This window comes from Dipteris shenzhenensis, chromosome 19, assembly GCF_047967505.1.
Source record: "Dipteris shenzhenensis isolate YYH24624 ecotype China chromosome 19, Dip_SZ_1.0, whole genome shotgun sequence".
NCBI lineage: Eukaryota > Viridiplantae > Streptophyta > Polypodiopsida > Gleicheniales > Dipteridaceae > Dipteris > Dipteris shenzhenensis.
Window position 1 is genome coordinate 28,303,621 of NC_141614.1, and position 11,716 is coordinate 28,315,336.

Consider the following 11,716-nt stretch of genomic DNA (forward strand, 5'->3'; position numbering starts at 1 on the left):
GTCTCACTCTCAAAGGAGGTCTATGGCCTAGGTTGCAACCAGGCCTAAAATCGCTATATATTGCTATTTCTCACAACCATGGGCTATCATCATTGTTAAGGTTCCAACTTCATGCACTCACGATATTCCATCAAAATGATCCCTTTAGAATGTGTCACAAATTAGCTTTTTGGTGGTATAAAATTTTGCTCTTAGCCTTGTCTCACCCTCACATGAGGACCTTGTACTTTAAAGTGTGAAACGAACAAAAAATGACTGCTATAGCATGGATTCCCGTCGACAAAACAATTCTCCAATAGGGATACCAAATGGCCTTAGACTCCTCCATGTTGTGTATAGGTTGCAAAAACTTCCAAAGTCTCATCAATTTCAAAGCATGTATGCTTAAATACTCCCAAAAGTTTTTGTATCACTAGCAATATTGTACAAGCGACCCTTCTAAAGCCTATACTATCCAAGTTAGGTATACAAACACTGAGCAATGCTCTATAAGGAAAGCAAATTTTTCTATACTTTTTAAGTCTCCAATATCCTCCAACTACCATAAATGGGTTTCGAACCCAATGGTTAATAAGCAAGGTGCACTGTGGCCTGAATACCTACTTAAGAAAAGTGCACTCAACTAAGATAAGATATGAATGAGCCTTCTAGACAAGGTTTGATACCACATAAAACCCTACTCTCAATCAAGATATCACCCTTATAAGAGGTCCAAGTCTTAGGTTGTAGCCAAGCCTAAGAACGCTACTTGTCCCCACTAATGGCCATCATGGACCACCATTTAGCTGAGCAACCAAATTAATGCACTTGTCAAATTCCAACAAGATAAGCCATTTAGAATGTGTACATAAAGTTGAAGAAAATATAAAAGTGTACTCTCAAAACCCATGTCTCCTCCTAATATGATGTTTTTGGCCTAGGTTCCAAATAGGAAAAAAAAAGACTAATGTCATTGCTAGGAGCCATGGATTGCCACCATAGACAATTCTCTAATAGGGTTACTGGCATAGCTTCACTATGTAACCCTCTTGGAGAATTGTAATATAGAGTCGAACTCATCCAAACTATGTACAAATTGGTATTCCTTTCCATTGTGGTGCAAACATAGACCAAAATCCCCTTGCCATTTGGATATTGTTTAGAGGGCCATGATAATCCTACAATGTCTCTTGGATTAGAGTGGTGCAAAAGTCTAATTTTGTGTTTCTTAGAATCTTGGGGTCAAACTAAGCTCTAAAGTGTCAGAAAGTTTGGATGGGTCATCTAGCAAGTGATTACAAAGTCTCATCAAGTTGGAGCCCCAACCCTCCAAATACTCCTCCAAAAGTTTCCTCGTCACTAGTAATATTATATACCAATGATCCTCCTATAGCTTATAGTATCTTGATTAGCTGTCCAGATGTTGAGCATAAGATCTTGGGCATATCCATCTTCTAGTTCTCTATCACAACAACACAAAGCAACTATAGATGTGCAAAATAGCGGGCGTGTCTATAGGCGTTGCTTGAGTAGAGGAATTACGAGCACGTCTAAAAGCGCGTCTAATAACTTGTCTATTTGTGCGTGTATTAACACGTCTATTTGCACGTTTAAACTGAGAAAATACGTGCCCATCTAACATTGCATTTATCAGCGCGTCTATTTGCGCATGTATTAACACGTCTATTTGCACGTCTAAACTGAGAAAATACTGGCTCGTCTAACATGGCATTTATCAGCACGTGTATTAGCGCATTTACACTGGAAATTAGATGCGTATTTAGACGCGTATATAGACGCAAACCAGAGAATACAAAAAGTGAGATTTTGATGTACATCATTGCTTTCCAAACATTGCCCATGATTACCAAAGCATCACCAATGGTAGGCTCGTCCTCACGGGTAATGGCCTCAATATCTGTATCTCCTATCTCATGACCATCCTCCTCTCTCGTATCACGGTCATCATCACGTCCATGGCCATGATCATCCTCCTTACGCTCCATATTAGTAAATGTACTATACATCACTTTGGAACGTGGCATAATAGGTATGACATGCCACCATCTATTATTATCCACCATTGGTTGATAGACAACCTAATTCAAACACAAATACAATCATATTATTTTTCTTGCATCAAATATTTAAAAGCGAGTATTTTTATATGTGTGCACAGTACCTATTCACATTGTTGCGGTAGTACTAGTGTGTCCTTCCTACTTTGCCAAAACTTTGTGGATTCAATAGTTACAAAGCCACTTGCATGGCGTTTGATTGTTGCATTAGGGCCTCTTTCCACCATGTCCTTAAACCAATTTACATCCAAAACATACACAAAGAAGCGTCGAAAGTCAAGCTTAATAATATCTTGGATTATGCCACAATAATCATCCATGGCTCCATTGGCTCCCTCAAAGCTAGCAATGACACCGCAATCTTGTGTGTTTCTCTTATCATCAATCCGTTGTGTTTGAAAATGCTTGCCCTCACACCATATAGCATTGAACATAGTGCACTACACCAAGACAAAATCAATTAAATAAGCAATCTAAATTATTGAAAGCTCCTAACTTATGCATAACATTCTATATACCGACCTTGCTCATGCATCCCCTAGCATACTCCCATTCTTCCATTGCGATATGCATCCCCTCGTCTTTCTCTGCTTTCTCCATTTCATCAAGTAGCCAATCCACATGAATATCCTTTGGAAGTGCTCTTAGATACTGAGGGTATGGCACACGAGATCCGTGGTGTGTACGAAAGAGGGCCCTTTCATCTTGTCTTCTTGCCTTTGCATCCTCATATCTTGTCACCCATCTTTTCATCACATCACTATTAAGCACGCAATAGAGGTTGATACTATTATGCAACTCCGTGTCTATTACGTTGTTGTGTCCTTTCTCTTGAGGCACAATAAAGGTCATCCTTAGGTCTTAATCATCTCTCCATAGTCGTGGGAGAGAGCTATCCACATCAACAAGAAACTCAGAAATATATACAAGTGACTCTTGTACCAACCAACCCTCGGCCATGCTACCTTCGGGTCTTGCATTTTGTCTCATGAAGCCCTTCAAGGTCTTCATGAAGCGCTCAAGAAAGAACAACCATCGTGCATGTATAGTACCGCATATAGCAATCTCATCCACCAAATGCACTATAAGATGTAGTTGGCTTGTGAGAATAGAACGTGGAAATGTCTCCTCCACTAAACAAGCCACCTCCACTGACATAACTTGAGCATTCTCAAGCGTGGTGGGATCTATTTCCTTTGAGCTCACATACCTAGAAATGAAAAAGTACAGCATATTAGCAATATGCATTCAAACTTGCATGGAGCATTGATACGCATCTTATTTTGTATCATATAAAGCACCTCACAAGCTCGCCCATCTTGTAAATACAATCTTCCACATCCTTCGATGCACTACGTGAAATGCTAGTAGGTAGTATGAACTGAACCCACGAGGAGGTGGTTGATTAGTTACTTATAATTATTCACTCACAAATTTGAAAGGAAAAAGATATTATGCACATAAAATACTTACTTGGAGCATCTTGTGCCAATCATGAGATTTCAAGCCATATAATTGCTCTACACCTCTTTTCTTGCTCTTTGTAAAGGCTCCCTTCAAACACCTCATGCATCCAGTGGGAGTACGAATTGTAGTAATAGCGCGCTTCATCGTCGCCATCTCTAGCTTTGATAACATCCACGGTGCACGAGGTAAAAAAACACACCCATTTGGTCTCTCTTGTGGCCAAGCTTCACGCATCCTCCCTGTGGTACGTAGATCCTCCCTTATGCTTGCGGAATCTCGTGTCCCATTCAAATGCTCCCAAATGGTAGATGCCACATTCTTGAAGATATGCATGGGATCAAGCAAGTGATTGATCTTGAGGTGGGACCAATATGGTAAACGATAAAAGATGGAGTATCTAAACAAAAGTTGGTGTTAGCGGGCAATCTTTATTTCCAGCCAATATAGCACACAATAGTTACAAACCCTTACCGGCTCATGCCAAGTGGTGGAGGAGCCGTGGAACCATCCCAAATTCTCATCCAATCTCCCGCGGTGAGTGATTGTGGGAGGACTTCATTCCAAGGGGCAACATATCTAGGATGATCAGGTGGGAGAAATCGATGGTGATTCTCATAGATGACCTTATTCAATGTGTTTGCCCATAAGGCAACTAGCGAAGGACCACAAACAGGACATGCATGGTAACCCGATGTAGTGAGACGTGAACAATAGACGCAATTAAGAGTTGAAGGTGGGTTTAGGGTGCCACAACATTTGCCTATTCATAATTAGAAGTGCTATGCTTACCTGAACACTCACCATAGCCTGGGAAGTCATGCATCGTCCACATCAAGACTGCTTTGCAGTTGAAGTCTCGTGACGAGGGAGGCCTGCTCACATCATGCACCTCGATAACTCTTTAAAGTATCTCTAGCTTGTCAATCAAAGGCTCCAAATAGACATCAGGGTTTTTGACTTTATGTTTCCCTGGAATTAGAAGGGACAGCATAACATGTCCTTTCTTAATAGCCATAGAGGGTGGAACATTATAATTCACCAATATCACTGGCCATACACTGTAAGAGGTGCTTTTGAGACCAAATGGGTTCACACCGTCCATACCCAATCCAAGTCTCAAGCTCCTAGGTTCTTCCTTGAAGCTTGGCCATGTTTCTTCAATATGCTTCCACACAGGAGAGTCCGCGGGAGTTCTCCACTTGCCATCGGTTGATGGATGGGAGGAATGCCATGACATGAGCTCTGCAATAGATTTGCACTTGAACATATGTTGGATGTGAGGGATTATGAGAAAATGTCACAGAACCTTACGAGGCACGTCCAAAGTTTTGAGATCTCCTCTATACCTTGCCTCTCCACAAGTAGGACACTCTCTTGCATCCTTATGTAGTCCACGAAACAAAACGCAATCGTTGACACATGCATGGATGCGCTTGTAATCTAATCCTCCAAGAGAGGTCACATGTTGCCTTGCGATATCTCTTGAGGTCGGTAATTTATTCTCTCTTGGAAGCATTTTATACAATAGCCTGCACGTGAAGACCATAAATGAGGAAAAGCATTTGAGTAATTGACCCACTAGCATAATTCACCATGTTTGCAAAATAGACTTTAAAGCTTACTTGAGTAATGCATTCAAACTTGCATTGCCCCATCCATAGATGGTTTGCAAGTTTAGTAACTCAAGGGAGGCACGTAGAATAGAGAATGTGCACCCCTCAAATAGTGGAGTTGATGCTGCAGTAAAAAGATCATCCTACTCCATGCTGTCATCCCTCCCTTGATGGCATCCTGTATCAAATTAAAACGGGATCATAAGTCAAACATATGAATACCCATAGGTATCTTAATCAACCTTAACTTACAAACCCTTACCATGTTTACGGTCGCATCCCATTCTCCATACTTTGAGATGTGATTGAGTGTAATCCTGCGTGCATGATACATAATTCCTCGACATCGATCACACATACATTTGATTTTTTGCTCCAACCACATTTTGCGATGGTGGATACGAAGGGATTCATCCTCACTGGAGCTACTTGTTGAAGATGAAGACATCCTACAAACAAACAACCCAAAAAAATTTGCTCTTCTTCAAATATTTAATTTTAAACTCTGTGACACGTCTAAAGGCACGTCTAAAAGCGCGTCTGTTTGTTCTGTGGTGCACGTCTAAAACCGCGTCTGTCTGTTCTGTGGTGCATGTCTAAAAGCACGTCTATTTTTGCGTCTACCCTGTGTATTTAGACGTGCTATTAGACGCGCCTATAGATGCGGCTTTTAAACCTACTTTTAGCACGCTCGCTTTGCTTTTCTTCACATTACTTATACTTCGCGCGGCTTGCTTGCCGATGCTTAAGAGGAAGGCACCCACACTTACTTCCAAGCTTAAAGGAGAGCAGGATGAACAAGGAGGAGAAGCAACTTTGAAAAAGGAGAAGAACCTTCCATACCTCTATCCAAGGTAAGTCTTTTTGCAGTTGATCTTTTTTGGAAGTTTGCTCTCTTTGGATTTGTACTTTCTCGTATCCAAAAGATGCATGATTTGGATATCAGTGTTACATTGGTGTGTTGGGCGCATGTCCTTTTCTACTTTTTAGAAAAGTCCATCTGTCGAAGCGCGTCTATATGTGCGTCTCAAAGCACGTCTAAAACCGCGTCTAGCCTGTTTGTAGACACAGACAACCGCGTCTATAGATGCGCTATTATACGTAAAAATAGACGCGCTAATCAGACACGTCTATAGATGCGCTCTGACAGTAATCCTCTCTTCCCTTCCCCTTTCTTCTCAGCTCATCAGTAATAGATTTTTTTTCTTTTTTCCAGTTCATCATGTGGCCAGGAAGCGCTTCGAGCTCACCTGATCCCCGGGATTCTATTTTTAGGGACTTATATAACCTTTTAGGACACCCTCCTAGTCCTGCGGAGTTATACGGGTATATGACGGGTACTCTAAACACCCCTAGGAGTCGGCACTACAGACTCCAAACCACCCCACACCAGCTGAGATCACCCCAGCGGAGTCAGCACAGCCCAGTCGGCTACACAACATAGGCCCATCTCCCATGTCGTCTTATACCCCTTCCCCCATGCTGTCTTATGCCCCTTCTGCCATGCCATCTTATGCCCCTTCCCCCATGCTGTCAGGAGGTCCTTCTGTCTCGCAGAGCCGTCAGCGTACTCCTGTGCAGTCGAGACTCGGTTCTCCAACTACGAGTGGTCAACTTAGTCCCGTGCAATCTCCAACTACGAGTGGCCAGCGTACGAGCTCGACACGACATGGTAGCAGGCGTAGTAGCAAGGAGAGCGGTGGGGGATGCATGGCACAGTGCTTTGGGAGGGGTGGCAATGGGGACGATGATGATTCATATGATTTAGACGTTTCTCCGGGTGATGGTACGATATTCTATGACATCACTCAAACAGGAGGCATCTTGATGGATGCGCGAGGGAAGGACATCATGGCCTTTATGCGCTTTGTAATTGCTAACAATTACAGAGATTGCTTTATCCACTTCAAAGACCAGCCAAAGAGGTTGGTTGATGAGACCCTCGATGCTGTTTGCTCTTGGTATCCTAACCCCCCCAATCGCTAGTTCACAAATAAATGGGCCAAGTCAAAGATTGTTATGATACTTAGCAATAAAAGATCTTCGCTTAAGAGGCAGGCACTAGCGGAGCTTGCCAGGCTTGAGGGAGGTCAACCACTAAGGGGCCCGCCCCACACCGCTCACAAGCATGAGTGGAAGAAAGCAATGAAGTCAGCAAGGGAGGACCCCAGTTTGCAGCACGTGGAGGCACGAAGGATCCAGATGGAGCAATATGAAAGCGTGCATTTTGGAGCAGGGGGTGTTGAATCATGGGAGGCCCAATTTGTAAGTATCGATCTCAAATTATATTGCTTATGTAGTTATTAGGAGGTTGTTTCTTTATACTAATCCCTTCGCAAATTGTGTCGTCTTGCAGCTTGAGATCGTGGGCAGATACCCTACTCCTGTCGAGATAGCCTACCACCGCCACCATCGCAGAGGAGATACATGGAGGCACTTCTATGATGACGGGTTGATTACTGACAAGCAGTATATCCGGGCTACTGGAGCGGCCCCCGAGGTATTTGAAAGTAATTAAATAATGCCAATATTATAAGTAAAGATTTGATTTTTCATACATTGATATATGTTGTCCCTTGTTTATAGGCCCGTGTATAAGACGACGAGGAAGGAGGCGCAAAAGGAAGCACAGAAGGGAGTGTGGAAGGCAGCGAGGATTAGTCGTAGAAGTAGTGCTAGCTACTCTTTTTTGTACTTAAAGCCACTGGCTTGGCTTCGTGCCTCTTGTATATACACTCCTCTTATTTTTTGTACTTGAAGCCACATGACGTGGCTTAGCTTCCTTACTTTTTGTACTTGAAGCCACATGACGTGGCTTAGCTTCATGCTATATGTACATACAAGCACTTTTTGAGCTTTCAATTTTATTGCGTTTTGGAGTTGTAATGTTTTATTTGGAATTGTAATTAAAATGCAGTTGGTTGTAAGAATTGAATTACACAATGTGGAAATGGGATTCTTGTAACTATATAGCATACACAACATACACAACATTCTGTAAATTTTAAAAAATATATTATAAAGCGCGTCGATCAGTGCGTCTATAAATGTGTCTATATACGCGTCTGTCTGTTTGGCAAGCATCTATTTTTGTGTCTATATATGCATTTATAAGACCGTTTAAAAACGCATCTATGCACGCGTTTAACGATGCATCTGTCTATTTTTAAAATTTTTAAGCAGAGTGTCTATTTAAGCATCTAAATGCGCGTCTATATGCGCATGTGTCTGCTATATAGACACGCTATTAGACGCGGGTCTCCAGATGCAAAAATAGACGTGCAAATAGACGCGCCCGTAAGTTTTTTATCTAGTTCAATAAATGCGTCTATGTGTGCGTCTATGGGTGCTTTGTCTTGTTGTGTATATGGATAGGGACTCAATTTGTACTTTGTAAATCTTTAAACTACCATAAAGCTTGCTGACCTAATGATTGGTAAGCAAGGCAAACTCTAGCCCCAATACCTACTTATAGGAAAAGACAAGCTATGAAAGAGCCTTTTAGACAAGGTTTAAGACCATTAAAAACTCTAATCTTAACCCTGGTCTCATCCTTAGACGAGGTCCACGGTCTAGGTTGGAGCCAAGCCTATAATCGGTAATGGTATCTAGAGACCATGTCACATGCCAAATTCTATCAAGATAAGCGATTCATAATCTAGCTAAATATGGTTTATGACAATATAAAAGTTCACTTCGACCCATCTTACCCTCACATATTGAGGTTTAGAGCCTAGGTTTCACACCACTATCACTACTAGCAACCAACAAGTGTGGGAACTCCATACTATAGTACTCATCTAGAAAGACTTTGCCACATGTGCATTTTTGTTTTGCTATTTGTGGGATACTTCCATTGTCAATAGTGGTATTTCACCCAATCATTAACTTACTTGGGTTAAATGAAAAGAAGAAGAGACAAAAAAATCAAAGAGTAATTCCCTGTTCTTCTTCTCGGCCTAGTTCCTCCTTATTCTCTTCTTGAGAGAACTTAGTAAATGAAGGCTATGCAATACCTTGCCGCACATAAGCATCTATACATTATTCAGTTGCAACCTTTGCTGCAGCTGCGCGGCTTCGTACATTAGTATTCTATATCAAGAGATATTACTCTTAATGCATCACAACTTTCCACTGTAAGCTCATCGAGAGCTGTAACTGGATCAAGAGCTTCGTCTGCCGATTCATGGCGATGATGATTTTCGATCGACCCGTTACTTAGTACTCTTTGTAGGAACAGTGCCATCGGTTCCAGCCAGCGCCTTGTACTTATCTTTCCTCGTGAAGTTTGTGCACTCGAAGTTCAACGTTCCCGCTAACACCCTCTGTATGTAATTTGCTACTTCGTATGAGGTTTTGCCGCCTGCACAGGTTAGCTCCTGCGGGAGCTCATCCAAGAAGGTGACCTCATACACTGGGCTGGGATTCATGAAGTAATAGAAACAATCCATTCCTTTCCATCCTCGCGCTGTTGTTGCATGAAACAAGCCGAGCCTGTTGTTCATTGCCACAGGCACTATATGATCCGCAAGCTCGGCAAATAGTGCGCTGAACCTCAGAAGGAATGGCTCGCGGCAGGTGGTGCCCTCGGGGCAGACGACAAGATCTCCTTCCTCCAGAAGCTTGCGGATGTTGGCAGCGTCTTTCTCTCTATCTCGGCAGAGGGGGACGGTACGGATGGGTGAGATTACCTCGGAAACGCGAGAAACGGAGTAGGTTACGGCACTCACGCAGCGACCGACTGCGCAGGATACGAAGATGGGGTCAAGCAAAGATTTGTGGGTGCAAACGAAGAGAACGCCGTGCTTGCCCTTGCGAACAGGGGGAGGCGGCGTTCCTTTGATGACGACGCGGACACCCAGGATGCGGAAGGCATAGTAAACGATGCTCATGGGAAGAAGGGCACCAGCTGCGACGCGGATGAGAGCAAGCAGGAAGCCGATGGGCAACCAGATGAGCGTGAGCAAAGCCCACAAGGGAGTTGGGCTCTTCACCAATCGACCATCGTGGAAAACTATCGGTTTGGGCAGCTTGCTTTGCGGGAGAGGCTCTACTTTGGGATACGTAGGTACCACGTAGCCTTCCTGCATGAGAAGACGATGGTTAGAACATCAGAAATCAATCAAATCAATCGTGCAACATCGAAATCGATCGCAGCTAAGACAGAGGAAACAAACTTGATCAAATTTTGTTCGGTCTAAGAACAGATTGAGTTATCCGTCGTCGACACAACATTACAACTTCCGTCCAAATACATCTACGTAAAAAAACAGTCGTTCCAGTAACATCGTAGTCGTGCAATTTGACAGATCATTTCGCCTTTCTATCGGTTTCGAGATTCATGTAAGCGTAAGTTCGTTCTGCATAGGGCAGATTATTCAGCCTTTCTCTAGTTCAAAATCACAGATGTTTTCAGCTTTCTATAGTCGTCTGATTTGATTATCAGGTATTCATGTAAGAGAACGTTTGTTCTACATGGCAAATTCTTGCTTGCACGATCGAAATTCACGTTATCAGCCTTTAAAAAATCTATAGACCAACTTTAGTGAACCTTCCATACGTTGAAATCAAGAGTATCACCTTGCACATCGCTAGAAATGGATAGTCGCTCTTGCGATCTCCCAAGCCAACCTCTGGTAGATTATCGCCGAATTTCTTTTTCAGAATAATTTCCTTGTTTTCGCCCAGAAGGACGCCAGGCTTTTTCACAAAACCCGTAGCACGTCCAGATTTGCTTATCTCTAGCTCCGACCCAATCACCTCATCGACCCCTAGGTATTCCTTTGCAAAGGACTCCACCATCAACCGCGGGTTCGCTGTTAAGATGTATCTCTTCCCGAAAGATGAGAAGACTCTCCAGGTTTCTGGGTGCAGGTCCGCCAGGTAGAATTTCGGAAGCACTGCTCGGGCAACGGCGATGACGTCCTCTTCCTTCACTCCAGCGCATGATACGTAGATCAAGAGCTTAACGGCAGCGGACTCGGAAACGAAATGATACAAAAGCCAAGCTATAGGAGAAAGGAGAAGCAAGGTAGCGAATCTGACGACACCAGATGCCTCGAACGCAAGCAACATAAAGTAGGGGAACGCACTATTGCTTCGAAGGATTGTCCCATCGAGGTCAGAGATTACAGTTTCCTTCTCCCTAAATTCTGAAGCACACTCATAGACGGACCGGAATGGCTTGGAATCGGCAGCTTTGGGGATCTTTTGAGAGCAAGCCATGGCTGAAAAGCAACAGAAGAAGCCTCACGGGCAAGAAAGGAAGCTTAAAAGATCTCTCTTGTGCAGGACTCTTGCTCAACCGTCTTCCTCTCAGGGTTGCTTCAGACTGCTAGATGCAGGCAAAAGAGAGCAAGCAGAGTGTAACTAGACTGCTAGATCAGGCAAAAGAGTGCAAGCAGAGTGCAACTGGCTCTCTGATGGCCAGAACATGAGGTCGCTGCTCTACTTTATAGAAAATGTAGGCAGGGAGCGTAATTCCAAGCGTGAGATGGAGGACAAATCCAATGCCACGACACGATCGAAACAACGACAAGATTAAACAGTGGCCTTAAAACAAATGGACCTTCGATCCAA

General features: G+C 43.2%; 1 pseudogene across 1 annotated transcript; it reads right to left on the reverse strand.

The window, feature by feature from the left end:
- Positions 1 to 9,351: 9,351 nt before the first annotated feature.
- LOC147890305 (glycerol-3-phosphate acyltransferase RAM2 pseudogene) lies at positions 9,352 to 11,362 on the reverse strand (annotated as a pseudogene). The gene is made up of 2 exons (XR_015542708.1): positions 10,718 to 11,362; positions 9,352 to 10,221 (listed from the first exon to the last, which is right to left on the reverse strand). The product of XR_015542708.1 is annotated as a glycerol-3-phosphate acyltransferase RAM2 pseudogene (transcript).
- Between the last annotated feature and the right edge of the window lie 354 nt (positions 11,363 to 11,716).